Below are 27,807 nucleotides of genomic sequence, written 5' to 3'. Positions count from 1 at the left end.
GTGATTTTTTTTTTTAAGATCTTAGTTATTTGAAAAAAAACATCTTACTTACTTGAGAGTGCGATCATGTAGGGGAGCACGAGCAGGGGGAGGGGCAGAGGGGAAGGGAGAAGCAGACTCCCCGCTGAGAGCGGAGCTGGGTTTCAGGGCTCCATCCTAGGACTCCAAGATCTTGACCTGAGCTGGCAAATGTGTAACTGACGAGACACCCAAATACCGTGATAGGTGATTTTATATGTAGCAGGTGTTTGATAGAAACAAACATAGACACAGCCCAGGGGTACCTCCATGAAAACAGCTCTGCCTTGACTGCTCACTTACTGTTGAGCTTTGGGAGGAGCTGTGGTGTCTTTTTGGGGCAGGGGTCCTTGGAGGCATTGGTCCCTGTCAAGATGAGCAGAGAACTGAAATAGTCTGAGGACCAAGGTCTCTCTGTTAACTAACTACCATTGTTTAGATTTTTTTTAAAAGATTTTATTTATTTATTTGACAGAAATCACAAGTAGGCAGAGAGGCAGGCAGAGAGAGGGGGAAGCAGGCTCCCTGCTGAGCAGAGAACCCAATTCGGGGGCTCGGGGCTCGATCCCAGGACTCTGAGATCATGACCTGAGCCGAAGGCAGAGGCTTAACCCACTGAGCCGCCCAGGCACCCCTCCCCCGACTTTTTAAAAGTAATCTCTATGCCTACTGTGGAGACTCATGGCCCTGAGATCAAGAATCACAAGCTCCAACAGCTGAGCCAGCTGGGCGCCCCAGCACTGTTTAGATTTTTAAGGAATGTCTTTGGAGATTGTTGGTGTCCAGTTTGTTTTCTTTTCTTTTTTTTTTTATTTTTAAGATTTTATTTATTTATTTGACAGACAGAGATCACAAGTAGGCAGAGAGGCAGGCAGAGAGAGAGAGAGAGAGAGGGAAGCAGGCTTCCTGCGGAGCAGGGAGCCCGATGCAGGGCTCGATCCCAGGACCCTGAGATCATGACCGAAGGCAGCAGCCCAAACCACTGAGCCACCCAGGCGCCCCTCCAGTTTGTTTTCTTGAATCTCACTAGCGAAGTAGGAGGAGCATAGACTAGCAAGGTTGCCATATGAGTTGAGTGACTGGAAGTGCTTTTTCTTTTTCTGTGTAGTGTTGATACCTTTTGTAGTTATCAACAGGGCATGCCTTAGAGTAAAAGTCCTAGGTTTTCAAAGGACCAGACCTGTACTGATTTTTTCCCCATGTGATCATTTGACCTCCTGACTGGGTAACTTCTAAAACTGACTTTGCAGCTAGCATGCACTGTAAGAGACCTGGAGCAAGTGGGTGCCCCTGGTCATATGTTGGCAGGAGGAGATGCTTTACCTGGAACATGTAATTCACCAGGGCTATAGGGTTGGAATTCTTTAGAACAAGAATTTCCCCCTTTTTTTGGTTCCTAGGAAGAACTGAGAATGGAATGTCTGAACCTTACTCTGTAAAATCAGCATCCTCCCCGGAAATCAGAACTGTTTTCGGTTTCCTTGAGCACAAATATTTGGAGTGTGATGAGGGTACAGGCAGCAGTACCCAGCTTCGAAGCAGGGATTAATTGTCCTAAAGGCAAAAATTGGTTTCCAGCCCCCAGGTGACATGGGCATTGTGTTTTACGATTTTGTGCTGGGTGGGGGCTGCCTCTGGATTCCACTGGGGAAGTCTCCAGGTGATTTCCAGATAGTAGAGGCGTTTGGTTTCTGACCTTTGTGTTAGAGGCAGATGAGGGTAGAGCTGTTGGTTGTTATCAGATAAGAAAATGACCCGATACCACTAGAGGGGAGTTGAAAATAAAGCTGTAAATGCTCACTCTAAATCCTCTAAGAGGCCAGAGGGGAAGCAGAGTGCATAGGGCTGCTCCCAGTCTGGGAGTTGTCCCAGACTGTGCAGAACCAGTGCGGTCCAGAGGAGGCCACAGTATAGGAGCTGATCAGTAGAGCGGAAGGAACCCCAATGTGGAAGCAAGTCCATTTCCTGTTAATTGTCAGGGGATTATTGACTTTGGAGTTTTATTTCAGATCTGCATCTGAGGTGGAGCAGCCCGAACACCCAGTGGTGTACAGAGTGACACCCACGTTCCTTAGCTAGTTTTGCTCATGTAGATTGTCTGAAGCACAGAAATATTACACTCATGAAATGATGGGTGACTGGCTTATTTGTATTTTGTATGTCTGTTTTAAAGTGATAATTTCGTGTCAGGTCCTTACTGTGCTTTGTGTGCATTAGCACACCTTATGAATGTGTGCTTATTATTGGAAAAAGTTAAAGACAAGGAATTTGATCTAGGAGTGTGTAAGATTAAATACGGACTATTAAGCAGTCTTACAAGACAGGCTAGCCTACGGACTGTGGACAGGACTGTCTGCCAGCACGCAGCGGGCAGCTCCTGTTGGTGCTGGCCTTCAGCAATTTGTTCCTTCATTCAGCAGGTGTTCTTTTAGTCCCTATCTTGCTCTGGGCACTGTGCAAGGCTTCAGGGTTGGATCTAGTGGTGGATGAGACCGGTATGGGCCCTGCTCCAACCAGGCAAAAGAAGGAAGAGAAGTAAAGATTATTTCCTCTCCATTGGTATTTTTCTGAAGAAAGTGTGTTTGGAGAGGCTAAGGGTACCATTCCTGGGAAGTGACCGTAGGCAGTTCGTGTGCCTTTGATTCATCATAAGGGGGAGTGGGAGGCTAGGCCTGTTTCAGAGGGCAGTATGAGGGATCAGGGAGAGGACCCTGGAGAGCCTGGGAGGCAGTTCTGGATGATGACGAGGAGGAGGAGGAGGAGATTTTTATTGAAGTATAGTTGACACATAGTGGTACATTTGTTTCAGGTGTCCAAAGCAGAGATTAGCCATTTCTGCAGTTCTAGATTATTTTCAAAACTAGGCTGACATTTGGGCACACACAGATGTGTCTGTGACCTGTTGAACTAGTTCCTGGCCCCGACGCTGTGCCTCAGGTGATCCTGGTGGGGCCTGCAAAATGGTGTTTCAGAGAGTGGTTAAAGTGACCTCTGGGAGCCCTCTTGGTTTGGTGGTGATTTGGATAAGGATGTGTGAGGTATTTGGGGGATAATTGAGGAAGCCGCAGAAGAGAGGGGAGGGGAGGAAGAAGATAACAGTGAGGAGGAACTTTGTTAGGTTTGTTCTGGTTAATCCCCAAGTCAGCTGGAAGACGTAGGAGGCACAGGGGACAGGGAGAGCTGGGGACTAGAAACCACTGTGGGGTCAAGCCAGCTAGCAGTAAGGATGCGAGATGTGTGCAGAGACTTTGGCCAGCCTTGAAATGATGGATTCATGGTGGTGTAAATAGAGATAGCTTCTGAACAGAAACTGAAGCGGTGAGGTTGGGCTAGGCCAGAATTGAACTGTGGAATCTGAAAGGCTGTGCTGGTGTGCTTTAGCAGGGAAGCACGTTAAAGCCCTTCAGGCTGTGGGAGCAGGAAAATATGCAGTGGAAGGAATAATGCCTGGAGGGGACACGTTTTGGTCACCCACTTAAAAATAAGCAGCACACCTTTACTTTGTTCCTGGGAACCAGTTGAGAGATGGCTCAAGGAGCCACACAGGTGGCTGCAATGTCAGCTTAATACCTAACAGCTGTTGGAGAGTGTGGGACCAAGGGAATGGATTGGGGGTTCCTAATGCCAAACCCCAGATGTAGAGGTATGCGCCTAGTTTCCCGTGGCGCGGCCCTCTGTGTTCACCCTTCCTGGCGGGGTTCTCTTTCTGCAAGTGCTGCTTTACATAGTCTTCAGGCTCTTCCAGGGTTGGTTTGGTTTTATGTTTACCTCATCTTGTTATTATTTTCTTTTATATTTTAAAGCAGGCTCCACACACAATAAGGGGCTTGAATTTACCACCCTGAGATCAAGAGTTGCATGTTCTATCAACTGAGCCAGCCAGGTGCCCCCAAAAATATGTGTGTGTGTGTGTGTGTGTGTGTGTGTGTGTAGGGGAAAAAAAATCAATCCTTTATTTTTAATAGAGAAAAAATTGGCATGTAACGTATTACTTTTAGGTGTGCGACATAATAATTGGGTCTTTGTATATATTTTTTAAAATTTTAAAAAGTTTTTAAACTGTGCTAGTATACAATAAAACAAAGGGGTGCCTGGGTGGCTCAGTTGTTAGGCATCTGCCTTTGGCTCAGGTCATGATCCCAGGGTGCTGGGATGGAGCTCCACATTGGGCTTCCTGCTCAGCGGATAGGCTGCTTCTCCCTTTCCCACTCCTCCTGCTTGTGTTCCCTCTCCTGCTGTCTCTCTCTCTCAAATAAATAAATAAAATTTTAAAAATAAAATAAAACAAAAATAGAGAAAACAAGGACCCCCCCCCCCCAAAAGTATAGCTTAGTGAATTACAAGGTCAAGAAATAAAACTTTGCTGGCCCCACTAGAGGGCCCTTGGTGGGTCCCATCCCTGCTACAGCCCCTTCTCTCCTTCCTTCCAAAAGTGACCCCCAACGTACCTTTGTATCCATTTCCTTTTGTTTCTTTTTGGTTTTGCCTCCCAAATGTGTATCCTTAGACATTGTAGTTTAATTTTGTCCATTTTTAAAACTTCATATATCTTGGGGCGCCTGGGTGGCTCAGTGGATTAAAACCTCTGCCTTCGGCTCAGGTCATGATCTCAGGGTCCTGGGATCCAGCCCTGAGTTGGGCTTTCTGCTCGGCAGGGAGCCTGCTTCCCTTCCTCTCTCTCTGCCTGCCTCTCTCCCTACTTGTGATCTCTGTCAAATGAATAAATAAAAAATCTTAAAAAAAAAAAAAAGTGGGAGCCCAAATAACCATTTTCTTTAAAAAAACAAAACATAACCAAAACTTCATATATCTTTTAAGTCTCTTTGATTTATAGATACTCCCTCTGTCCCTTTCCTTGCAATTACCTGCTCAAGCCCCTGGACCCTTAGACACCATGTAGGAGTCTTCCCACAGTCCAGGTGTAGCTGATGGTGTCTTAGGGTGCAGGTGGGCACGATCTTTTTCATACTTCCTGTGAATGGGTGGCTGGATCCAAAGGCATGATCCACCTCAGGTTCCGACCCTCTGGCACAGCTGGGGTGGTCTGCATCTTTCCTCCGGAGGGCAGCTTTCCTCTTATTATACGCTGCTCACAGCTGGTACCCAGAGCGCAGCTTCCATGAGGAGAGGCCAGGCCCAGCCCAGCCCAGCCTCTCAGTGGCTCTGCAGTCCTCTCCAAACCAGTCTCTCTGGGACTGGTGTGACAGGGTGTTGCAAGAGGAAGAGCCGGGGTATCTCCTCTGGCCTAATTCACCGGGAGGGGCTCACAGCACCACCCACTTTGCAGGCCCTCCCCACTAACTCATGGTGCTTCTGCCTTTCCTTATCTGTCCCTCTTGTCTCATTTCTTCAGCTTTCCTCCCTTCCTTTCTCCCTGTGTTTCTGTGGTGTTCTGATGGGAAAAAGATTTGAGGCTTAGGAGAGGGATTCTCCTCCTGTTTGTTTGCTCACCATCTCAGGGACTGTGGAAGCCTCATTTTACTCATCTATAAACTGAAGGTGTTGGTCTTGATGATTTAAATGGTTGCCTCGTACTTTGTCCTATGAGTGTTGTGTTTTACAAATTCTCTCTGTGTCTGGAAGCTGTTTCCCAGGATTTTCTTCTCGTTGTAGGGCATGTTTTGGTCACCCACTTAAAATGGTAAGGAAACGGAGAAATGGGTAGAGCTTAGAGAATGGCCACAATCCAGTCTTTCCTCTCATCAGTGCCATTAGGCCGTTGGGGTGGGTGAGCAGTGGAAGGCTCATGTGGGCCCTGGTCATGGCCTCACCTACTGGTCTCAAGCTCTGGGGACAGAAACCTGCCTTTCAGTATAGGGAAGTGTGTCAGCTGCCAGGGCTGTGCTGTGCCGGCAGGTGGCTGAGGATGTGGGCATGTGGAGGGCCAGGGGTGGTTTCAGTGTGAGAAGAGGCCCAGGCTTCAGGCCTGGGAACTTGTCAGCTGGCCCTGGCTTTCTTGTTTGCGGGCCCCACCCAGCATATCCTAGAATTTGATGGGCAGCCCAAGCATGTGTCTGATGTGAGGGCAACTCTGTGCTTACTTCAGACAGCTGCTGCCTGACCCAGTATTGCTGTGAGGATCTGGAGGTAAAGGACTGTGCTGGTGGCTAGGCTAAACCTTCGTATGTACTATATGCTGAGCCCACTGCCCTACCAGCAGGAACTGCCCCCAAGGAGAGGTATCATGTACTGTACCAGGATTTATCTGGCCTCCCCCTGGTGCTGAGACGCTTAACATACGTCTGTGGTGTTTGTTTATTACTTCACACATTCCAAATTTCATTTATTTTATACAGAAGTAATTTCGAAGCCAAGTAAATTCAGATTTTTGCATGCATTGTGTCTGTCCACTAAGGTTGCTTAGGCCTAAGGAGGTAGACCAGGTTTTGTTTTCTTGGTTTGAATCCAAGTTTTCTGAGGGCTGTCCTTTAGGGAGGAGAATGTAAGGAATTCCAGAGTCAGGGAAGTGTGGGCTGTGCTGGAGGAAGGGGAGGAAGGGCTGCTTCTAGAAGCTGCTTAGCAATGCTCAGGAGCTGCCCAGAGGAGTGGGTGTCAGGCATCCAGCATGGCGGTGAGGGGAGTGCCGAATCTCCTGTCTGAGAGATCTTTACCGTTTCATTTAAAAATTGAATTACTCAGGGGATGCCTGGGTGGCACAGGCTGTTGAGCATCCAACTCTTGGTTTCAGCTCAGGCGGTGGTCGTGGGATCCAGCCCTGTGTGGGGCTCCATGCTCAGCAAGGAGTCTGCTTAGGACTTTCTCTCCCTCTGCCCCTCCACCTTGCACTCACACTACCTTTCTCTCTCTCTCTCAAATAAATAAATAAATCTTAAGAAGAAATTGTATTACTCAGATTTTTGTGAGACACAACTATGGCTGCTTGGTTAGTGTGGAAAAGCAGGAGTGAAAGCTGTTTCCTAGTGTTGGCTGCTCTGGTGTCTCAGGTGTCCGTGATCAGCTAGCAGTGAAAGTACTTAGAGAGCAGCCCTGCTTTTACCTCAGGGGGTCAGCAAGTAGTAGGCCCTGGCCAATTTATCCTGGGCCAGAGCTGAGTTTTCTCATTCTTCAGGCTTTGAAAGTATGTTCTTTTATAGATAAAGCTGTTTGACCAAATCTCTTGGTAACTAGTAGCTTTGGAGTTTTTTGTTTTTGTTTTTGATGTCACCGTTTTGTAAAAAATTGAAGCATAATTTAGACATGTAGCAAAATACATAAATCATAAGTGTATAGCTAAGCACACTTTTACATATGTATATACCACTCAGATCAAGATATAGAACATTTCCAGAAGGTTCCATCATGCCTTTCCCCAGTCAGCATCTCACCATAAGTAAGCGCTCTTCTGACCTCTGTCCTTGGGCTTAGTTTTGCTGCTCTTGACCTTCCTGTAAGTGGAGTGATAGAGTGTGTGTGTGTGTGTGTGTGTGTGTGTGTGTGTACTCTAATTTGTCTGCTTTTTTCTTGCTGAACATTAGGTCTCTGACATTTGTGTGGTTCTGTACAATAGAATAATATACAACACAAAAGAGTGTTGTATAGTATTTCATATGAATATATCACAATTTACTGCTCTTCTTGTTGGTAGACATTTGGGCTGTGTCCAGTTTTTGATATCACAAATAATACAGATACAAATATTCTTGTCCATGTCTTCTGTTGGTATATACCTAAGAATGCATTGCTGGATATATTTGATACTTTAATTACTGGGAAGAATTTTGTATATATGCCTCTTGTAAAAATACAAGGATTTTTATTTACTTATTTGACAGAGAGAGACACAGTGAGAGAGGGAACAGAAGCAAGGGGAATGGGAGAGGGAGAAGCAGGCTTCCCGCTGAGCAGGGAGCCTGATGCGGGGCTCGATCCCAGGACCCTGGGATCATGACGTGAATTGAAGGTAGACACTTAACGCCTGAGCCACCCAGGCGCCCCTCTATTTTATTTTTGAACTTTTTACTATGGAGAATTTCAAGTACACTCAAACACTGGAACAGTGAATCTCTACTCACACTTTCAACCACTACCCCACCCCACATAATTTTGAACCATGTCTCAGACACCTGTCATTTCATCCCTCAGTGGTTTGGTGTATGGCTCTAGAAGATAATGTAACATCTGCTGAAGGGCTTCATGCTCCTTCTCTCTGGTCCTGGTGTTGTCCACGGTTTGTATCAATGGTCCTCACGGCAAGGTATGCCTCCTAGTTCCTGTTACTCCTCATCGTGGTGAAGTTGCTTAGGTCCCGTGGTCTTTCCAGGCAGCCTTCGAACCAGGAACTAGCATGATAGAGAGTTGGGAAGGTCACGTTAGGACTTTGGAATGTCATTTTCTGTTGTGAGCACCACTTTCTGTTGGGTTGATTGTTCATGTGTATAAGTTAGGCCGATCTTAGAGAAAGTTGAGTGTGGGCTGGGGAGTACTTCTGTGCTTGGGTGCCCGACAGCCTGTCCCGATGGCTGCCCTGGCTTGGGATAGATGGTTCTTCCCCCGGGGCCCCAAGAGTGGAGGGTGCCACCTACAGGACGGATGGGCTCCAGCATTCCTGTCAGGCCCTACTCCTTAGTTGAAGGACAACAGGCATCAAACTTAGATTTGGACACAAAGAGGTAGGAAAGGTTAATGTTTTTCAGAACAGTGAAATCACAGGATGAAGATTAGACTTAGGGGCCCATAATAGTCTCTAGCTTCCCTCCCCAGTCCTTGTGTTCAGCACTGGAGTTGTTCTGGGGTGGGCCCAGAAGGTGGCCTGGTTCAGAGGGCTGGTCCAGGGAAGAAACAATGGGAGCAAAGAACACTACAAATACCTTATTATTTGGAGTCACTCACCCATAAATTCTCCATAGCAATTTTCCTCTGAGGTAGTCAAGTCTGACTAGAAAAACATAGCACCATGTTTTGATTCATTAGTCATCAGGATGCTCACCCTCCCATACTGTCATGCTGCCTGACCACAAAGTACCACTACTCCCAGTCTGCACTTATGATACCTGCCGCCCGTCATGGCCCATAGTCCCACAATATGCAATGCTCTCTGTTTCAACCTGTCCCACCCACCTTTTCTTATGCTGTTAATGAAGGAGTTTGCCAATAACTCACTTCTAGTGAAAGTAAGGGAAAAGTCACTCATCTCTTCAGGCAGGAATGTAAATTGAAGGCATTTTTGGCAATATCTATCAATTCTAATATATATAACCTTGGGCCTAACAAATCCACATCTAGGATTTTGTGCTCTGATTTCCTCCCAGAAGAAAGCAAGTATAAAAGTGAGAGCATTGGGGTGCCTGGGTGGCTCAGTGGGTTAAAGCTGCTGCCTTCGGCTCAGGTCATGATCTCAGGATTCTGGGATTGAGCCCCGCATGGGGCTCTCTGCTCAGCGGGGAGCCTGCTTCTCTCTTTCTCTCTTTCTCTCTTTCTCTCTCTACCTACCTCTCTGCCTACTTGTGATCTCTGTCTGTCAAATAAATAAATAAAATCTTAAAAAAAAAAAAAAAACTGAGAGCATCCTTGAGAGCAAAACAAGCAGTTTATAGACACTTAGATGTGTTACAAGCAGCAAGGGTCAGTCAGGAGGTGGGTCCAGCCACTGGGGCTGACGTCTCCCAGTTCTAGTAAAATTTAAAAAGCAATAATTATGAAATACGTGATTTCATTTGGGCTTTAGGAATAAATTAAAGAGGGTCGCCTAGGTGGCTCAGCTGGTTAGCTAGCCTCTGCCTTCAGCTCTGGTCATGATCTCAGGGTCCTGGGATTGAGTCCCGCATTGGGCTCTTTGCTCAGCAGGGAGCCTGCTTTTCCCTCTGCCTGCCACACCCCCTGCTTTACTCTCTCTCTCTGACAAGTAAATACATAAAATCTTATTTAAAAAAGAATGAATTAAAGAGGGGTGCCTGAGTGGCTCATTTGTTTGGGCCTCTGCCTTTGGCTCAGGGAATGATTTCAGGATCCTGGGATCAAGGCTTGGGTTAGGCTCCCTACTCAGTGGGGAGTCTGCTTCTCCCACTGCCTCTCCCACCCCCTTCCCCCAATCATGCTCATGCACTTGTGCTCTATCTCTCTCAAATAAAAAAATCTTAAAAAAAAAAAATAATTAAAGAGAGGTTGATTCAGTCAAACATCTGACTCGATTTCAGCTCAGGTGTTGATCTCAGGCTCTTGGGTTCAAGCCCCTCGTTGGGCTTGCAGGGAGCCTACTTAAAAAAAAAAAAAAAAAGTGAATGGGGCGCCTGGGTGGCTCAGTGGGTTAAAGCCTCTGCCTTCAGCTCAGGTCATGATCTCAGGGTCCTGAGATCGAGCCCCACATCGGGCTCTCTGCTCAGTAGAGAGACTGCTTCCCTTCCTCTCTCTTCCTGCCTCTCTGCCTACTTGTGATCTCTCTCTGTCAAATAAATAAATAAAATCTTTTAAAAAAAAGTGAATGAATTCAAGAGAGATGTGCTTGTTTATGGATTTAGAGACACAGTAAATGTCTCATTTGTGGAGAGCTTAAAAAAAAAAAAAAAAGTCCAGCATGGAACCTACTTTAAAAAAAAAAAAAGAATGAATTAAAGAGAAATGTACTTGTTTATGGATTTAGAGACACATTAAATATGCCTTTTGCAGACAGCTACTGAAGAAACCCAGCCTGCTCATCTGAGGGCCTGGGAAAGAAGCCTGCTTTTCACTTGTGCTCTGTTGTATTACTGGAATTTGTTTTACCTCCATATGAATTACTTGTTTTTTTTAGAGAGGGGAGGGACAGAGGGAGAGAATCCCCAGGCAGGACCCCCTCCCCTCCAAGTGCGGAGCCCATTATAGGGCTCCATCCTGCTATCCATGAGAGCATGACCTAAGCCAAAACCAAGAGTTGGATGCTTAACTAACTGAGCCACCCCAGTGCCCCCATATGAATTACTTTTATTGCATTAAACCCGAAGGTAAGGACCAGACAGCCGATGGCATCATTGTGAGGCGTGCTGTGTGTCTTCCAAGTTGTGGTCGGGAATTGTTAGTGGGGAATGTGATGCTGACAAACACTGGGTTAAGCTTGTGTAGATCTTGAGATTTGCTCTGGTACTTCTGATCTTGGTGATGGTCTAGTCAGGGTTTTTTCTTTTGGGAGGGAGGGCTTCTGGGAAGGGAAGATGAAACTATTTTTTTTTTTTTTTAAAGATTTTATTTATTTATTTGACAGAGCACACAAGTAGGCAGAGAGGCAGGCAGAGAGAGAGAGAGAGAGAAGCAGGCTCTGCACTGAGCAGAGAGCCCGATGCGGGGCTTGATCCCAGGGTCCTGGGATCATGACCTGGGCCGAAGGCAGAGGCTTTAACCCGCTGAGCCACCCAGGCGCCCCAAAACTATTTTTAATCTTAAGCAAACATAGCCCAATGTAGTAATTTCAGGCCCCAGTGTGACATTTTCTTCCATTATAACCCAAGTCACTTTTAAAACAAATAAACAAAGCCCTTTTTTTGTGTGTATTTTGTGTTCATAGTGTTTCTGGAGGAAATGCTTTTAAAATACCTCCATTTCCCCTTTATAAACTTGGAGGGCTCGGAGGCTTAGTGGGACGTGTGTTTTGAATCATGCAGTCTGGGAGTTCGGTGCTTGGACCCTGGAATGCTAGTGGGCAGAGTGCTGGGGTGTGAAGTAAGTGGTGGGGTTAAGGTTACATAGGCTGTCAAGTTTACAGAGCTCATGTGCTGACTTTGCCTCACAACTGTTGATGAATATCCCTGCTCTGCCAGGGAAGAATTGAGGTCCTGAGAGAGGAGGTGGACCATGCCCCGCATTCCTTTTTTTTTTTTTTTTTTTTAAGGATTTATTTGAGAAAGGGGGGGCGGAGAAAACAGAAAGGAGGGGGTGGACAAGCAGACTTGGCACTGAGTGCAGAGTCTGATGTGGAGCTTCATTTAATGACCCTGAGATCATGACCTGAGCCGAAATCAAGTCATTTGCTTAACCGACTTGAGCCACCCAGGTGCGCCCCCACCCCCTTAAAAGATTTTTAAAATTTATTTGAGAGAGAGAGAGAGTACGTACGCATGGGCAGGGGCGGAGGGAGAGGGAATAAGAATCCCAAGCAGACTCTTCACTGAACGTAAAGCCCAATGCAGGGCATGGAACTTGATACCATGACCCTGAGATCATGACCCGAGCCAAAATCAAGAGTCAGGCACTCAACCAACTGAGTCACCCAGGTGCCCTGAGATGCAGCTTGTTCTAATGATCAGCACTGGTTAAGAAGGTACCCACCAGTTTACTCTAAAGTTGCTGTTTTCCGCTTTGCCATTAGTGAGTAGTTTATGGCGGGACACTTTGAGACTGTAGATACCTTGTTTTTCGTTAAACTCTGACCTTCTACTTTCAGCATCTGTTGATCCTTCTAAGATCGTTCCTTCTGTGTTGGTGTCATCTTATTCTAAGAAGAGTTTTCTTGCCTCCCCCATTTATTTATTCATTGGGTTATTGGTTTATTAGTTCATATTGCTGACTCAGTGTGATTCTCTTTTTTTTTAAGATTTTATTTATTTATTTGACAGAGAGATCACAAGTAGGTAGAGAGGCAGGTAGAGAGAGAGGGGGAAGCAGACTCCCCCCTGAGCAGAGAGCCCAATGTGGGACTCAATCCCAGGACCCTGAGATCATGACCTGAGCCGAAGGCAGAGGCTTTAACCCATTGAGCCACCCAGGCGCCCCTCATTGTGATTCTTGTCATTATTTTGATGTCCAGGTTGTCCCCGGTTTGGCAGTGGGAGTCCCTTCTGTGTTCTTTTGACATGTCTGCATCGTTGTTTGAGCACTCCCTGACTTTCTCATGCAACTAGATATTCCAGCCTCCTTGACCCCAGCCTGAGACCAGCCATTTCCACAAGGAGCAGTGGTGCCGTTTAGTTGACATGGTATTGAGAAACCAAGATATAGATGCATGATACATCTTTTTATTTATTGAAAGTCTGCTAAAACTAACGTTGTATTTAGTTGTTTAATCATGTTGCAGTTGAATAAAGGAGTTTCACCGTGTCCAGTTTTTGATTTTTGTTGTCAAGTGGAACAAGTGAACACGTTATCAGCAGAGTAAGCTGGACTTCAGCAACAACATAAAAGAATGAATTCCCTTCCTGCTCAAAAAGAATGTATTGCTACTTAATTGGTAGGGAAATGATCAGAACCACTGAATGATCTCTAAAGAGGAAGGATATCTCCAGCTGTTGATACCAGGGACCCTGAAATCCAGCTCCGCAGGCAGTGCCCATGACTGGTCAGGGCTTTGAACTAAAGCTGCAGTGTCCCTTGAGGCAGTGGAGCACATGTACCCTGTGTTTCAGGTGGTCTTGACATAGTTCTCCCCCAGGCAGGTGCCGGTGTCATGGGAAGACGTGGGGCTGACCGTGGCCTCCCTGTGTCATCATTCGACTACATGGGGAAATCATAGCTGAGAATTTAACGAAATAGGAAAGGTGTGTCGAAGGGCTTATTAGATAATGGATGGCTGCATTTGGCCGCTTCCCGGAGGAAGCAGCATTTGGAAACTGGGAGCTGGAGGGTGAGAGGGAGCTAGAAAAAAAAAATCCACTTAATGAACGCTTATGAGTACTTCTTTTTGTGCCAGGCAGTGAGGGTGGGCCTGATCCCACAGGCAGCTGCCGTGAGCTGCCTGGAATGCAAGAGCCATGTGATGGCAGTTGTGGCTTGGGCAAGGTAATCTGGTGAACTGGGCTCCGGGTGCCGGCTCTGCCTCTTACTGGCTGTGGATCTCTGTTTTCTTCATGTCATAAAGGAGATGTTCTGTAGGGTTGCTGTGAGGGTGCGGGTTTACGTGCCAGTCTTAAGGGGTTGCATCCAGAACACGATCCTCCTCATTATGGCAGCTCAGTGCAGGTTAAAACCAGGGGGATAAGGTCCCTGAGGAAGCAAGCTTAGATTGGCCTTGGGTGGCCAGTGCAAAAAGGGGTGCTTTCTGCTCCCCTCTTCCTGAGAAGTCTCACTCTTGACCCTGGAGATGTCTAACTCTTTGTGAAGTAGTAAAGCAAAGGGAAGGCATTAAACTTCGGTGGATTGCCATGTTTGAGCTAAAACACTTGATTTGTGCTTGTCGAACACCTGTTCCGTTGAAGGGTTGGGTTGCCGTGGGAGTGAGCAGTCCGGGTTAAGTGGAGCCTAATTGTGCTGTGGGAACATCTGTGGCTCTGTGTTAAGGAGGGCGTGGTATGGAGTGGGCTCGTTAAATGAGTGGCAGGGGTTGGACATGCTTGGGTAGGAGGAAAAGCACTCTTGGAGTGTCGAAAGAAGGGCAGTCCTTGGGAGAAAAGGACTTGGAGCCCAGTCCTGAAGGTAAGTAGAGAACCTGAAGGTTTGTGGAGGGGAGGAGCCCAGAGCAGAGTGACCAGAGGCCAGGTGTGAGCAAGGAGTCACGGCCAAGGCATTGGCCAAGGCTGGGGGTGGGGGGCAGTGATGACAGGTGAGGCAGGAGGCACCCTGGAGGTGGGAAGGGGGTAAGGATCGAGTGCACACTCTCTCAGGTCTTTAACCTATTTTTCAACTTGATGGAAAGGCTGGGTCTTGACTCACATCATTGGGTGGTGACAGTGGGCCCATCTCCCATGGAAGACTGAGCGAAAGTAGGTGTCTGCCTGCATCCTTCTGTCCCTTTCCTTCCCAACTTGTCTAGGAAATAGAGGCCATACTCTGAGGCCTTGGTGTTCCCTGGTTGATGCTGACCTACATTCTCCTCCACTCTGTCCAAGCTTTGCTATTTGTCTCCCATTGAACCAGTCTGAGCCCAGGGCCCAGGTGAATTAGGGCTCGTTCTGGCTCTCAGTGGACACTCAGTCTAGTGGGGCCAGCTTTTATTGGGAAACAAGAGAAGCTCATATACTTTTTTTTTTTGAGATTTTAATCTTCTAAGTAAGAAGTAAGCATTTTCATTTTATATTGTTCTTCATTTGTGGAGAGTGAAACAAATGGAGTGGGGTTGGAATTAAAAAGCAGGTAGGGGAAGGTAGGACAGTATCTGATACTGAGTAGGTGGTCCAAATTTGTTGAATAAAAATTATCAAGAACATATTCCTATCATGTATGTTCTTGTTAGAGCAAGGTGCTTATGGAGAAAGAAAAGTAATTATTGCGAAAGCAAAGAGTATGTGTTTCTGTAATATTAATCTGGTGTCTTTCATCTAAAGAGCAAAATAGATACCAAGTATCGTTATTTAATTTGCCATTTGTCCAAAGTAATATGTGTCCATGCTATTGATCATTGTTGTGATTGGTGTTATTTTATTCTGTATTTGCCTAGAAAAAAGGGCTTCTGAGAATGAACTTAGATTTATAAAACAATTTTTTAAAAATTCTGTTGGCCAAAAAAATCGCTGTTGATCCATTACAGCCTCTGTTCCTCTGTTCTCTGGAGTGCTGGGACCTTGGATAGTCACTGACCTTTCGCCTGCTCCATACCCAGAGGACAGTCACACCTGAGATTCTGTTGGTCAGGACTGCTTCTTTCCTGTCGAGGGGTAGATGCAGTTAGAACATGTGCAGTCTCCAGAGTGTTTCGGAAATGATTTCTTTAAAGGCCACTGTGTTGAGGCCCTAAGTGCTATGCACTGGCCATCTGCAGGTCTTGGTATCCAGGCGCCGCCGTCTGGGTTGTCCTCCTTGTGGTGCCTCCAACGGGGGCGGAGCCATGGGGAAGTAACCAGTACCAGACCGGTGTACACTGGTCCTGTGCGAGGTGCTTAGTGAGTCACGGAGGTGAACCTTGTCACTCACTCCCTTAGCTCCTCACTCCCTTAGCTCCAGTTAGTCTGTAAGGGCAAAAGATAGTGGAGATCCCTGGATGCATTACAGATAATCAAAAAAGTGGATTTGCAGACTTTAAATTAGCCTTCTGTGTATTACCTATAGTTGCTTACTTTATAGTGTTACCGTCCCAGAAACCTCTGCTCCAATTTGCAGCTTCACTAACCCTTGGGGTTTGAGAGGTGGAAACTCTGGTGTCAAGAGCATGCAGGGTGACTTCCTGCTTTCGTAACCTTTGTGCATGTAGAGAGCCTGAGTGACTTTTTGAGATGTCTGTGGATTATGAGAGCTTGAGTATTCTTTTTTTTTTAAGATTTTATTTATTTATTTGTCAGAGAGAGAGAACGAGAGTGAGCACAGGTAGACAGAGTGGCAGGCAGAGACAGAGAGAGAAGCAGGCTCCCTGCCAAGCAAGGAGCCCGATGTGGGACTCGATCCCAGGACACTGGGATCATGACCTGACCCGAAGGCAGCCGTTTAACCAACTGAGCCACCCAGGTGTCCCGCTTGATTTTATTTTTTTTTTAAAGATTTTATTTATTTATTTGTCAGAGAGAGAGCGAACGAGAGCGAGCACAGGCAGACAGAGTGGAAGGCAGAGTCAGAGGGAGAAGCAGGCTCCCTGCGGAGCAAGGAGCCCGATGTGGGACTCGATCCCAGGACACTGGGATCATGACCTGAGCCGAAGGCAGCCGCTCAACCAACTGAGCCACCCAGGCGTCCCTGATTATTTTTTAAAAAAGACAAAACTCTAGCTCTTTACATAAATAAACTGGTAACTGGTGAATTTGCGATATTTTTAGTTCTTTGTGCTAAGGAAATCTGGATTTTCCTTTAAAGCATTGGTTGAACGTGGTTAATGATCTGAGGCCGGCAGAGGACTGGAGGGCCTCTCCCTCCCTTGGGATGAAAATCCTTTCTAAGGAACCTGTGGCTTCCTGTTTGCTCCCTCTGCCTTTCTGAGAGCAGGTTGCTGGGTGGGACACTTCATTTGGCTTCTAACAATCTGTGAGATCCTGAAGTGTTCCTGCAGAGGCATCAGCAGAGAGAGAGTGAGGGCTATGGTTTTTGTGGTCGTTTTCTCAACCAGGTAAGAAATGCGGCCTGGCTGAACTGCCTCAGGATGAACGGTTCTGCTGCGGTGTGGGGGGCAATCTCCCTCCCATTCCCTGGCGGTTGTTGCTTTGACTGTTTTATCTTTGCATTTCCCACTCTCGCATCAGAAATCTTATCAAGAGATAACTGAGGTGGAGGGACTAGTCGGGGAACAAAGGCCAGATTCTGTTTTATCAGTCAAGCTCTTCAGGGCAGTTAGTCTGAGGAGATAGAATCTGAGCTCTCGGCCTCTCTCCCCCTCCTCTCTCTCTCTTGCCTGTGACCTCTACATTCCTGGTCTTTCCTCTTACCACGAAAGTTCTGAGCAGGTAGGGCAAGTGACTATCCCCATAGCTCTGAGAGGGATTGGCTGGCCTGTTAGGAGGTCTGTGTTGCCATGAAATCTCTGATAGTGTCCTCTTGATCTGTGCATGAGAGAATGCAAAGAAGAGGTCCCTGACTCTTAATTAGGTCTATTCTTAAGACACAGCTTTAAGGTTTAAAAACAAGAAAGAAAGAAAGAAAGACCCCATAACTTCAAGATTCAGTGGACTGGCGTACAGTGAGAGGACAAAGGTAAATTTTCTGCTTACAGAAGAGGTCCTTTGGGGCGCCTGGGTGGCTCAGTGGGTTAAAGCCTCTGCCTTCAGCTCAGGTCATGATCCTGGGTCCTGGGATCGAGCTTCGCATCGGGCTCTCTGCTCAGCGGGGAGCCTGCTTCTCCCCCTCTCTCTCTGCCTGCCTGCCTCTCTGCCTATTTGTGATCTCTGTCAAATAAATAAATAAAATCTTAAAAAAAAAAAAAAGAAAAAAAGCGGTCTTTTAAGTAGTCAACTTCCCGGTGCAGATAACTGTGTGGAGACTGGGAAGGGCAAGGTGCCTGTGTACTCATTTTGTGTGTGTGTGTGTGTGTGTGTGTGTGTGTGTGTGTGTGTAAAATGTGATCTGCTCGGGCGCCTGGGTGGCTCAGTGGGTTGAGCCGCTGCCTTCGGCTCAGGTCATGATCTCAGGGTCCTGGGATCGAGTCCCGCATCGGGCTCTCTGCTCAGCAGGGAGCCTGCTTCCCTCTCTCTCTCTCTCTGCCTGCCACTCCGTCTACTTGTGATCTCTCTCTGTCAAATAAATAAATAAAATCTTTAAAAAAAAAATGTGACCTGCTCACCCAATGTGGGGTTGCAGCTCATGACCCATGTGGGAATAATGAGTCGGCTGCCCAGCTGACTTAGCGCCCTGGACCTGCACTCTTGATCAGATGGGAGGAGATCCAGCATACCTGGTGTGAAGGTGCCCGAACTGGACACATTTCCCTAAATCTGAGGAGAAACGAGATTTAGATTCTCTGAATCTCCTTGAGGAGCAACCCAGCATCCTCTTCTGGGTAAGGCTAGCAATGCAGGTGCTGGCAGGACCCGGCCCAGGAGTTTTGCCTTTGCCAGTTCATTGGGAGCTGGTGCTCTCAGGTGCCACTCTAGGGAAGCCTGATTGTGAGGTCAGTGCGTCAGGCGACCTTGTCCTGCTCTGCATTGGCGTTGCCTCCTCCTCACTGCCTGAAAACAGCACAGCCATGGCTTTGCAGAACAGGAGTTCTAAGAGTTTGCAAGGCCGTCTTTTGGCTCTTTCTCCACAGCCTTCAGAAGCATACCTCTAAAACCTACCGGAGAAGTTTGTAATGATTTAGATTTTATAGTTGTTGCAAGGCTGAGGTGGGTAGAAGGGGCCAATTAGAGCCGTACGTGGGAGGGAAGGAATTCAGCCAGCAAGAAAGCCTGAGCAAACCGAGTGGGTGCTAGTTGTGTCTTGTCCTTTTATAAACAATGTTTGTTGGTCTGGCAGTTTCTGGCATGGTTGAAATATTCTCGACGGTCGAGCCTTAAGAATGTGGCCCAAAACAAGAATGTAGCCAAAGCAGATCACACCGTTAAATACTGAAGGTCGAAGTATGTGCCTGGATAAACATGGGGTGCAGTGGCAGCCTTCCGGTGAAGGTGCAAGAACCCCCATTCACCAGAGCGAGGACACCCCTCTGTGGCGTCTGTGTTGTGAGGCTGCTGGCAGGGCCGAGGGCTGGGGTAAGGGGTAAGGAGAGACCTGACTAGGGGCCAGGGAGCGCTGGGGCCACTCCCCTGCTTCCCCTTACTCCTCTGTTTTGGAGTCTAATTAGCCAATTAGGTCAGGAAGGCCAGCAGTCAGCACGCTTTTTCTCAACTTAGTTCATCGAAGTCAGATTAACATATTAGTTTTGAGTGATGGCCCTTATTTGTAATCTTTTATAGGATAATGGAAAAATATATCATGAAACTCAGCTTTTAACTTTTAACCTGTGAAATCAGATGTGATGACTGCTTTTGTGTTTAGTCAATCATTTCAAGGATTTGGTGGAAACTCACACTCGGCAGATGGCAGACCAAGCACCTGCTTGGTGCAGAGATCTCCTGGGGGAGAGGGCACATGTGGCTGAGACCCCAGCAGTGGACCTCTTCTGCCTCCTTTCCCCTCTGGGTAGCCCTTGGCATCTGGCCTTGATGCAGACAGACATTGACCATCCTGCCCTCAAAACATAGTCTGGCTCTACCTTTGTGCTGAGATGGAGGGGTTTCGGATAGCCAGGGCAAGTCTGTGGAGTCAGAAGGAAACATTTTAGTTTCCAGTAAGCACCTACTCTGTGTTTGTAAATTTGCCGATTTATAAGTACTTTATTTTTATTATCTCTTGTGCTTTATGATTTAGTAATATGTGCAAATCCTAATTGAATATTTTCGTATGAAATGCGGGAAGGCTGCATGCATAGCAGATGAAGCTTCACACCTAGCACAGGGTAGGTAGTCGGTAAATATGCGCTGAAGTGTAATTATTCTTGGGCTGTCTTGAGATAATTGTAATTTGCTGTAATTGGGTTCTCGGATGCCACAGGGGTACGCGGATGTGGTAATTCATTCTCACTTGGATTCTGCTGAGTCTGGCCCCCGACCTCTCACATTTACTCCCCGCCCTACCTCACCTCTCACTCTAGCTGCTACAGCCAGGTGGTCCTTGTCTTTGGGCTCAGTTTACCCTTTTCTGTTCTCAGGGCCCTGCCTGGGCATTGGTGATTCAGACAGGACCTAAGCCTCATGAATGTTTTCTCTGAAGTCTGATTGGTATGACTCTGAGTAACATGTGTGTGATTTTTTTTTAAGATTTTATTTATTTGAGCGCGTGCATATGCACACAAGGGGCCTGATCAGTAGGCAGAGGGAGACGGAGGGGGAGAAGCAGGTTCCCTGCTAAGTAGGGAGCCTGATGCAGGGCTCCATCCCGGGACCCTGGAATCATGACCTGAGTGGAAGGCATATGCTTAACTGATAGAGCCACCCAGGTGCCCCGAGTAATGTGTTTTTTAAAAAATATTAATTTATAATTGTGGTTAAAATGCATAATAAAATTTACCTTGTTACCCATTAAAGTTTTTTTTTTTTTAATTGTGGTAAAACATCTAACAGATTTTTACATGTTAATAATTTTTAAGTTTGCAGTTTAGTACCGAGTAATGTTTAACAGCAAGGGGCATACCGAAGTCAGTGGAGTGTAGAATGAACTGTTTCACAGTGAGTTTTGTCACAGAACATGTGAAAAATAGACCCAGATGAAAAACCACGGTCTGGTGGAGAATGGCCTGCAGCCCTGGGATTTTGAGCCTTTTCCTTCTTTTCCTCTCGGACATGTTTGTACCTGAGTGAGTTTGTACTCAGGTATTAAAGCTTTGCTTCCTTCCTGCGTTGGTAGAAAAAACCAAACCACCATCAGCAGAAACCCTTGCCCTTCCTGCACCTCTCCTTTTGGTAACTGTGATAAGTGAGAATTTGCAAGAGTTTTCCAAGTGAGAAAAGTTCGAAGCAGCTTTTCTAATAGATGATTATGTAGTGCTTGCTTCGCAGAAGTAATTTTTTTCTTCCACATATTTTTACTTCAAGTGTCTTGCTGTGTATGTAAGCCTAGACTCCTTTGGTGGGTTCTCCAGCTCCCTGGTGGTGTCTCTGGTGGTCTGCCCCACACCTCTGGTGGTATCCCACAGCATGCCGGCCAGGTGGGGGCTTGCCTTGTGTCGGGGGGGTCCTCCACTGTCTCTGGAGCTGTGAGCACTTTTGAGGGAACACCTTGAATCTTCACCGGCGACTTGGTTCAACACTTGTCTCATCTGATGCTAAAGAGGGAAAAAGGCCCATTTTTAACTCAAAGCAGAGAAAGCTGCCTGTCTTATGGTATTTGGAGCCCAAATAAACAGTGACTTCACACTATTGTTTTCCATTGTGGGAGTACATCCTGTAGGCCATCCGTTTGAGCCGTTTTAAACTGGTTAGCCCTCCAGAATTTTTATATTAATGTTAGACTGATATTTAACAGTTAATTTTAACTTTTGAGTGTCTGGACAAAAGATTTTATTTTATTTATTTTTTTGAGAAAGAAAGCATGTGCATGAGCGTAGTGGGGGGAGGGAGAGGGAGAGGCGCAGAGAGAGTCTTAAGCTTCACACCCAGCGAGGAGCTGGATGGGGAGCTCAGCTTCCCAACCCTGAGATCATGAGCTCAAACCAGGAGTCAAATGGCCAACCAATTGAGCCACCCAGGTACCCCCGGGGACAAGAGCATTTTTGCTAGATGGAACTTGAAGTGGTTGTTTCAGTTGGTTTGCTTTTAACTTTTTCAAAACCATTTGAAACAGAGACATGGACTTCTATTATTTGTTTGGTTTAAAAAGATAGTCCCATTTTCCTTAAATGTTTTAATTACTATGGCGAAAAGAAGCAGTTTGAGAGTTTAAGTACAGTTTCTAGGTAACCTAGCTATTGGAGAGGAGCAGTTCCTGGGAGTGGTTGGGGGTGAGAGCTGCGTTGGCCTCAGCCACATTCTGTGTAGTTAGTAAGGGATTGACTCTCACAATTTTTCTTTAATTCTTGGAAAGCAAAAACTAGTAGGGAGCTGTTCTTCTAGCATTTTAGTTAAGATGTCTTAGTTTCATTCCCTGTGGGCTTTTCTGCATATGAGGAAACATTAAGTTTACTATGAATTGAGCTGGTGCCATATACACATTTGTTCTTGCATTTATTGTGTGGAAAGCATTTATTGACTGAGCTTCCTGTGTGCATGGGGCACTCATCAGCTCTGGAAAGGCAGGCTGAGCAGAAGAGATCTGCTTTCCTGGAGCTGGGCTTCCAGTGGAATATTCTAGTTCCCAGGAGCTGGCAATCCCCAGCTCTGTCTAGATTGTCTAGACAGAATAGGCCTTGTGCTTCATGGACATATGTCCCCCCCCCCCAACCCCCACCCTCAAACAAGGCATGTACCTTAGTCATATATAGCTGGGGATTAGTATTAGTGACAGGAAGGGCCGGAAGGATTCTTTCTTTCCTGCTGAACTGGGCCCCCGGAAGTTTGGGGTTCTTGCCTGTCATATATATTGCTTTTGATTCCTTAGTTGTGTCTCTTGACTTTGTAAACTTAAAATACACTTGCCTCCAGGGCGGATATTAAGTATTTGGTTTATAAAGGACACTACCTTTTTGGCATTGCTGAAAACTTGACGTGTGTGTGTGTGTGTGTGTGTGTGTGTGTGTGTGTGTGTGTGTGTGTGTGTCTGTGTCTGTGTGTGTCTCTCTCTCTATCACTGGAGAGTCCCCAGGGTCACAGTTGGAGAAAGAAAGCATCGTTGAGGCTGTTGGGAGATTCAGGGGATTGCCAGCTCCAATCCCAACTAGATCGGGTTCCTATGAGTGAGGACACTTACCTGAAATGAGTCTTGGGGTCTTGGGCCCCCTGGGCTTCCTACCCCAGACTGTCCTTTCACTCTTGGGGACCTATATCCCAGGAGCCCGGTGGGGGCTTCCCCTGCTAAGATATTCTTGACCACAGCCAGCACCATGAAGTGCTGCCTCAGTGGTGCTCTCAGGTGCTGAATGTTCACCTGGCCCAGGGAGGGGTGCGATGGGTACCTGGGGTACCGTGGGGCTCTCTTCCCTGGCTCTTGGGGCAGGAGTGCAGGCTTTTACCAAGAGAAGAAGGAGAGGGCAGCCCGAGTGCCTGCCCTGGGATAGCAGTGTCCCAAAGGGCGGTGCTGTGTCCAGGCTTTGCAGGCTCTAACACTTTTTTTTTTTTTTTTTTAAGATTTTATTTATTTATTTGACAGACAGAGATCACAGTTAGGCAGAGAGGCAGGCAGAGAGAGAGAGGAGGAAGCAGGCTCCCCGCCGAACAGAGAGCCCGATGCGGGGCTCGATCCCAGGACCCTGGAATCATGACCTGAGCCGAAGGCAGAGGCTTAACCCACTGAGCCACCCAGGCGCCCCGGCTCTGACACTTTTAAGGTTTCTCTGCCCCCCCTGGGCGGGGGGATGTCTAGAACTAAGGGGTGGAACTGCCACCTGGCAGCATTGTTCACTTTTCACACTTTCTGTCATGGCTGTTGAACATGTGTTTAGAGAGCCAGGGGCTTCACTAAGGCACTGGGAAGGCCCCTCTTCACAGAGTTGTATTGCTCTGGGGTCGAGGACAGAACTGAACTCAGACTTAGTGGCAGGCACTGACTGGGTACTGATACAGAGGGAATAAGTTACCCATTCCACTACGTGTTCTCTGATAGATCATCTTTGTCAGCTTCTGTTAGCCAGATAGTGGTGAGTTCAGCTGAGACGTAACATGTTCTTGGGCTGCCCTGAGCACTTCCTGGTCTTCTAGAAGGTATAATAAGAGTGCACATATGCAGTATTAAAATGAGTGGCTGTGTCAGGAAGACTGTGTGATTCTGCCTGAGTCTCTGTTTCCTGAGCACCTTCACCGTATTCTGGCCACAGGCTGTGTGACCATGGTCGAATGTTACCTCTCCTAGGGCCTTGTTCCCTGAAAAAAGGAGGAGGAGGCGGATCTCTGGAGTGCTTCCATCTCTGAATGACCAAGTGCGTGAGTAAGAGACTATGTAAAAACCTTCCAATGGGATGTCCTAGTTTGGGCGTTTGAATGCAGCCTGCCAAGTTCCTTGCATGGGGAGATATGACCCTTGCTTATAGGAAGCCAGCATCAGAAAGACACAGGCTGCTTTTTGCCAAGTTTCCAAAAGATCTTTTCTCCCCGGGGCATGGAAAACCGACATATAGCAGTTGGAGTTGTGCCCTGGACATCGCCTGCTTGCTAAATGTAGAGGCACTTAGTCATACCCGTGAAACAGATACCCCATGTCGTCATGTGTCCGCAGATAGCAGACTGAGCTTATGTTCTTGGTAGGACAGGGTGTGTCTCATACTGTTGCTGTTTTCAAATAAGCTGAGAATTTTTTTTTTTTTTTAGATTTTTATTCATTTATTTGACAGAGAATGAGAGCGCACAAGCAGGAGGAGCTTCAGAGGGAGAGGGAGAAGCAGACTCCCTGCTAAGCCAGGAACCCCACATGGGGCTGGATCTCAGGACCCCAAGATCATGACTCGAGCTGAAGGCAGATGCCCAACAGACTGAGCCACCCAGGTGCCCCTAAGCTGAGAATTTTTAAATGGAGAATCAGATAGAAAAGTAAAAGATCAACTGGATCTCAGAAGTAGTAAAATAAGTAAATTAAAAAGTAAAGACACAGGAAGAAGCTAAAAAAACACCAAGTTCTGTATCCTCTCCATTAATTCATTAGGTGTGTGTCTGGAACTGTGTGTGTGCTTAGTATACATTACTGATAGTGACAAATGTCCCCCTGTCCCTCCAAGCTTCCAGTTTTGTAGGGTGTTAGTTGAGCTGAGCACTTAACTAAATAAGAGTTACAATGTGTAAGAAAGAAAAGGCCATTAAGAGAAGCACTGTGCAACAGTAAACTGTCAAGTTACAATTTAGAATAGTATAAAACGGGCGCCTGGGTGGCTCAATCCTTAAGTGTCTGCCTTTGGCTTGGGTCATGATCCCGGAGTGCTGGGATGGCGCCCTGCAGAGGCATCAGGCTTTGCTCAGGGAGCCTGCCTTTCCCTTTCCCTCTGCCTACTGCTCCCCCTCCTTGTGCTCTCACTCTCTCTCTCTCTCTCTTTTTTTTTTTTTTTAAGATTTTATTTATTTATTTGACAGACAGAGATCACAAGTAGACAGAGAGAGAGAGAGAGAGAGAGAGAAGAGAAAGCAGGCTCCCCGCTGAGCAGAGAGCCCGATGTGGGGCTCGATGCCAGGACCCTGGGATCATGACCTGAGCCAAAGGCAGAGGCTTTAAACCCACTGAGCCACCCAGGCACCCCTCTCACTCTCTCTTTCAAATAAATAAATCAAATCCTTAAAAAAATAGTATAAAACAGAAGATTTAGTTCTAAAAATTAAGTGATAAATAAAATAAGCTATAAAAGGGGTATGAAGGCACAGACAGGAAACTGGGAGATACAAACATATACACACACACGAATTCCAAGAAAAACCTTTAACTTGGGGAACTTGATAGAAATCTGAGAAGACCTCTACCGAGAGTATGATGAACCTGTGTGTTGAGGAGTCAGGGTGTTTCCTTCTTTGCCCTTCCTGGTGGAGGACCCTGCAGCGGTCACAGAGAGTTAAGTGGTTCTTGGGAGCTGATGTCCACAGGACCCCAGCCTCTAAGTTCGTGGTCATTTGGTGTCCCCTTGAGGAAGTGTGACATTTAACACGTTTGGCAAGTCTGTGCTGGGAAAAAGTGATACAGCCAGATGGCTGGCAGGAGAAGTCCCTTTTGAGGAATGGGTCTGAAATCCCATGAGAACTACCCGGTTGCCTATGGCCTTAGGGTGGAACAAGGTAGTGGAAACAGGAAGGAGGACAGTGTTATACCCAGTATTTATCTAGCACTGATGAGAGGATGCGATCGTGCCAGATCATAAAATATCTTCATTGACTTTCCAAGGTAGATAAATCTCAAATCACTTTTCATATCTTTGTGGAGCAGCTTCATGTGTTTTTTTATCTGAGCCTTTAGGGAGCAAGTGCTGTCCTAGAAACTAGAAACTAGGAGTATGTGAACTTGAGTGAAATGGGGCCCAGGAGGGTAGGGGTAGACAGAAATGGAGTTGATCAGTGGGGTAGGGTTGGGGCAGGGCAGTAGCTCCAGGGGCTGAGATCTGGATGCCATTCAGAATTTGCTAGACACATGAATGAGGACAGGGCTTTCCAGTCCTCAGAAGGTGGTGAAGAAGACACGGAGCAGGACTTACTGTTTTAGGATTTTTATTAGTTTGAGATGACAGCCCTTTACCTTCACGGTGTTTAGGTCTCTAGCAGAGAACATAGACTAACATTATATATAACCTTAGTATCTGCTACTCAGCTTTGTCATGCCTTAATGTTCTGTTGTTGTTGTTGTTTCAGATTTATTTATTTTTTAGAGAGAGTGCATGGCACTGAGTGGGGAGCCAGACGCAGGGCTTGATTCCATGACCCTGAGATCACGACTGGAGCTAAAACCGATTCAGATGCTTAACTGACTGAGCCACCCAGTCACTCCTCTTCTTTTGCATTTTTGTAATATCCTATTTTAGGAGATAAAGCAGTTATGAATTTGGAGACCATTGTGAACCCACCTTTTCCTGTGCCCCTTTTAGAGCTATACCAACTTCTTTGACACCCCAACTGCCTCGTTAGTCCCTGGCAACCACTAATCTATTCTCTATTTCTATAATTTTGTTACTTCAAGAATATTATAAAAATATAATATATGTAATACGTATATGTAAGGTATGTATAAAAATATAGTATGTAAACTTCTAGGATTAGCATTTTACACTCACCACAATTCCCTTGAGATTTGTCCACTTGGTCTAGTATATCAATAGTTTATTTCTTTTTATTGCTCATTAGTAGTCCATGGTATGGATGTACTACAGTTTGTTTAACCATTCATCCACTGAAGGACATCTGGGTTGCGCTATTGGTTGAAGCTATTTTCCCCCATTGAATTGCTTTTGTATTTTTTTCAAATATAAGTTGGGTATTTTTGTTTAAATCTGTTTCTGGATTCTAGAGGTGTTTGGGTGGCTCAGTGGGTTAAGTGTCCAACTGTGGCTTTTGGCTTGGGTTGGGATCTCAGGGTCATGGAATCAAGCCCCTCAGTGTTCAGCACAGAGTCTGCTTAAAACACTCTCTCTCGGGCGCCTGGGTGGCTCAGTGGGTTAAGCCGCTGCCTTCGGCTCAGGTCATGATCTCAGGGTCCTGGGATCAAGTCCCGCATCGGGCTCTCTGCTCAGCGGGGAGCCTGCTTCCTCCTCTCTCTCTGCCTTCCTCTCTGCCTACTTGTGATCTCTCTCTGTCGAATAAATAAATAAAATCTTTAAAAAAAATAAAAAAAAAACACACTCTCTCTCAAATAAATAAATAAATCTTAAAAAAATTCTGGATTCCCAGTGCTGTTCCATTGATTTATATGTTTGTCTCTCCACTAATACAGTCTTGATTATTGTAGCTTGCTAAGTTTTGATATTAGGTAGAATAATCCCTCTTTTTCTTTTACAAAATTGTTTTTTGGCTATTGTAGTTTCTTTGCCTTTCCATATAAATTTAATTTTTTAAAATTTTTTAAGATTTTATTTATTTGAGAGAGAGAGCATGAGCAGGGAGGAAGGGGACAGGGAGAAGCAGACTCCCCGCTGAGCAGGAGGCCCAATGCAGGGCTCAATCCCAGGACCCTGGGATCATGACCTGAGCGGACAACAGAGGCTTAACGACCGAGCTACCCAGGTGCCCCTCCTATTATCCTTCTGTTACGGATTTCTAATTTGATTCCATTGTGGTTAGAGAACACATTCAGTGTTATTTTATTTCTTTTAAGTTTTTTAGCGTTTGATTTATGGCTCTAGATATGATTTATCTGTATTTATGTTCCATGGACATTTGAAAAGAATGTATGTTCTGCTGTTAATGTTGATTAGATCATGTTGATCGACGGTATTTTTGAATTCTTTTGTAA

The 27,807-nt window shown here is 46.3% G+C and overlaps 1 protein-coding gene across 9 annotated transcripts in view; it reads left to right on the top strand.

Moving 5' to 3' along the window:
• Positions 1–27,807, top strand: part of DAG1 (dystroglycan 1) — a 69,713-nt gene that overhangs the window by 15,882 nt on the left and 26,024 nt on the right. Inside the window, exon 1 of one of the 9 annotated variants that reach the window (XM_082703850.1) lies at positions 23,749–23,815. The exons of the other annotated variants lie outside the window; for them this stretch is intronic. The gene's annotated coding sequence lies outside the window, so the exon portion shown is untranslated. Of the gene's footprint in view, positions 1–23,748; positions 23,816–27,807 lie in introns of those variants that run through there. 9 annotated transcript variants of the gene reach the window in all.

This window comes from Mustela nivalis, assembly GCF_964662115.1.
Source record: "Mustela nivalis genome assembly, chromosome: 1".
Classification (NCBI taxonomy): Eukaryota; Metazoa; Chordata; class Mammalia; order Carnivora; family Mustelidae; genus Mustela; species Mustela nivalis.
The sequence above is the reverse complement of the archived record's forward strand: the minus strand, read 5'-3'. Positions and strand labels throughout refer to the sequence as shown.